The sequence below is a fragment of the Mandrillus leucophaeus genome, unplaced genomic scaffold (assembly GCF_000951045.1).
Source record: "Mandrillus leucophaeus isolate KB7577 unplaced genomic scaffold, Mleu.le_1.0 Scaffold49, whole genome shotgun sequence".
Classification (NCBI taxonomy): domain Eukaryota; kingdom Metazoa; phylum Chordata; class Mammalia; order Primates; family Cercopithecidae; genus Mandrillus; species Mandrillus leucophaeus.
In genome coordinates this window covers 3,245,724-3,249,566 of record NW_012105253.1, presented here as the reverse complement: position 1 = coordinate 3,249,566, position 3,843 = coordinate 3,245,724, and positions in this window count along the sequence as shown.

Below are 3,843 nucleotides of genomic sequence, written 5' to 3'. Positions count from 1 at the left end.
ATGACAGAGACATGATTTCTACAGTGGTTTCGAAGAACCTAGGGTCAATATCACTGTGTATCAGGGCTGAATTGGAGAAACAGAGACTCCAGAGCAGCACTCTAAGCTCTGGGCTGGATTATCTTTAAAATAAACAAACAAACAAAACCAGATTTAGCAAGATACAATTTACTTACTGCTGATAGAAAGAGTCAAACTCTGTAAAATAGTTGAAGAGATTTATTCTGAGCCAAATATGAGTGACCAATGGCCTACAACACAGCCCTTGGGAGATCCTGAGAACATGTATCCAAGGTGGTCAGGCCACAGCTTGGTTTTATATATTTTAGGGAGACATAAGGTATCAATCAATACAGGTAAGCTATACATTGGTTGGGTCTGGAAAGGTGGGACATTTATAAGTAGCAGCTTCCAAGTCATAGGCAAATTCAAAGATTTTCTGATTGGCAATTGGTTGAAAAAGTTATTATCAACAGAAAGGAATATCTGGTTTACAATAATGGATTGTGGAGACCGAGGTTTTATTATGCACATGAAACCTCCAGTTAGCAGGCTTACAAGAGAATAAATGTTTCTTATCAGATTTAAAGAGTCTATTCTGTCTGTAATTCCAAAAGCGAGGAGGGTATAATGAGGTATGTCCAGCTCTCACTTCCCATCATGGCCTGAACTAGTTTTTCAGATTAACTTTGGAACGCCCTTGGTAAAGAGGAGGGGTCCATTCAGATGTTTGTGGGGGTGGGTGGGGGCTTAGAATTTTATTTTTTATTTATGGTACTATATAATTCACCTATTCAAAGTGTACAATTCAATGCTTTTTTTTTTTTTTTTTGAGATGGAGTCTCACTCTGCTGCCCAGGCTGGAGTCCAGTGGTGTGATCTCAGCTCACTGCAACCTCCGTCTCCCAGGTTCAAGTGATTTTCCTGCCTCAGTCTCCTGAATAGTTGGGATTACAGGTGCACACTACCATGCCAGGCTAATTTTTTTTTTTTTTTTTTTTTTTTTTTTTTTGAGACGGAGTCTTGCTCTGCCGCCCAGGCTGGAGTGCAGTGGCCGGATCTTAGCTCACTGCAAGTTCCGCCTCCCGGGTTTACGCCATTCTCCTGCCTCAGCCTCCCGAGTAGCTGGGACTACAGGCACCCACCACCTCGCCCGGCTAGTTTTTTGTAATTTTTTAGTAGAGACAGGGTTTCACCGTGTTAGCCAGGATGGTCTCAATCTCCGGACCTCGTGATCCACCTGTCTCAGCCTTCCAAAGTGCTGGGATTACAGGCTTGAGCCACCGCGCCCGGCCAATTTTTGTATTTTTAGTAGAGACGGGGTTTCACCATGTTGGTCAGGCTGGTCTCAAACTCCTGACCTTGTGATCCACCCACCTCAGCCTCCAAAAGTGCTAGGATTACAGGCATGAGCCACCGCGCCCAGCCAATTCAATGCTTTTTAATAAATTTTTATAGTCATACAATCATCAAAACCTGGATTATGTTTTACAGTCCCTCAGAATCCACTGATCCGTGGCAGCTGCAATGAAACTGCAAGTTCCAACTTTGCCTGTTACCTATGCAACCAGGTTTTGTGTACCTATGTTATGATGTGTTTCATAATACCATTAGAGCTGTAGTTAGGAATAATAACTTCTTCTCAAGTACACTCAATGTCATATTCTGCCCTTCATAACTATAGCTGCAGTTCAAACAGCCTCTACCAGAATTTAGAGATTTAAAGCTATACCCAACTGTTGGAAGTCAGTGGTCATTTCAATTGACTTAGGAAATTCAGTAGGGTTGTTTATAGTATCATCAGCCCTTTTGACCCTGGCAAGAGGAGCCCTTGCTCTGGGCTCTGTACTGTGGCCACACCCTAAGCCACGAATGAAAAGTCCATGGAGCTAAGGGGTCCTTGCCCCTCACCTGACGATGCTGTGTGCCCAGGACTCTGAATTCCCTGCTGATGCAACCCCAAGCCTGTTTCCACACCTGAGCAGGTATCTTCCTGGGGTCTGTCCTCCCTATAGGTCTATTAGAAAATGACAAATCACAGTTGAGTTGGGTGACTATAGCTTGAGTTTGTGGGCTGGGTGTCCACATACATGCACAAAGCCCTACATGGTGTGGGAGAGAACCTGGAGTGAGAAGACATGGGTTTGCGCTGAGGGTTGGGGTTGGATCTCTCTGTACTGCCACATCCACAACAGAATTTTGAGAAATCTGAGAATTCTAAATTGGAGCCTGACCTCCTTCATAATAGTATATTTGTCAAGGTAGGAGGATAAAACATTTTATTGAACAGTTTGCTAAGCTGATTTAAAATTTTCCAACACTGAGCTGTATGGTATATGGACCTCCATATGTATGATTTCATTTATATTAAATGTCCAGAATAGACAAATATATAATGACAATAAAGAGATTAGTAGTTGCCAGAGGCTGGGAGGAGGGGAGAAATAATGAGTGATTGGTGACGGGTGTGGGGTTTCTTTCTGGGGTGATAACAGTGTACTGGAATTCAATAGTGATAATGGATGCACACTGTGAATATACTAAAAGCCACTCACGCTTTAAAAGTGTGGGTTTTATGGTAATTTAAATGATATATCAAGCTATCACCAAAAATATACAATGGGAGTTCAGAAATGCCACCCCAAAGTATGATGCTATGACATGCTGATTACTTTGAACTGATGTCACTTGGGGAACAGCAGATGCAGGCAGAGGCTTTCTCTGAGCTCTGATTATCTGCCTAAGACAGACCAAGGGATCCTCCAAAAGGAACTCAGTTGTCATGAATCTCCTCCTCTGGAATCTTATCAACCAGGGACAACGAACTTGGATCACAGGAGGGGAGGCCGGAGGTTGACATCATGCCTAGACAGCCACCTCTTCTTCTGAGGACTGCTCCAAGAGAACCTTTATTACTTGAGAGGCTTTTCATTTGCATAACAAGAAACCTTTGTTCACCATACACTTCCACCCCTCATATTCTCATAACAGGTGTCACCACCCCCTACCCAGAAGTCCAAAGTCTCTATTCCCCTCTGTACCTCAGGGTGCTATATAAGTTTCAATCATCTGACCCTTCTTTGAATCTCACATTTGTGGGGCTTGCATGGGTATGTACATAATTTAAAATGGATTTCCTCTTGTTAATCTGTCTTATGTCAATTTAATTCATAGCCCAGCCAAGGAACTTAGAAGAGTAGAGGGAAGTCATTTTTCACTCCCCTACAAGAATATTCTTCTGTAAAGAGGAGCTAGAAATAATTTTTGTTTTAAATTCAACCAAACATAGGGATAATTCTGAAATTTGGAACCAAAAGAATTATAAATACATTACTGGTGAATTTGTGCTTATCTGAAATCTGTACATGTAGCTGTCTTTATGTATCTCTGTATATTGATGTTTTTCTATATATATAATCAGTGAAGTAAGATATCTAGTTATTCATTTACTCACCAAGTAATTGCAGCAGAGTGACAGGGACAGTGGGGGGTGTGATGGTGGGTCGTCAGAGCATGAGAAATACGCAATAGAATCTAAGAAATCATACCTACCTGGCCTGGCACAGTGGCTCATGACTGTAATCCCAGCACTTTGGGAGGCAGAAGCAGGCGGATCACTTGAGGTCAGGAGTTCCAGACCAACCTGGCCAACATGGTGAAATCCCATCTCTACTAAAAATACAAAAAATTAGCTGGGCGTGATGGTGCGTGCCTGTAATCCCAGCTACTTGGGAGGCTGAGGCAGGAGAATGTCTTGAACCTGGGAGGCAGAGGCTGCAGTGAGCTGAGATTGTACCACTGCACGCCAGCGTGGGCGACAGAGCGAGACTCCGTCTCAAAAAA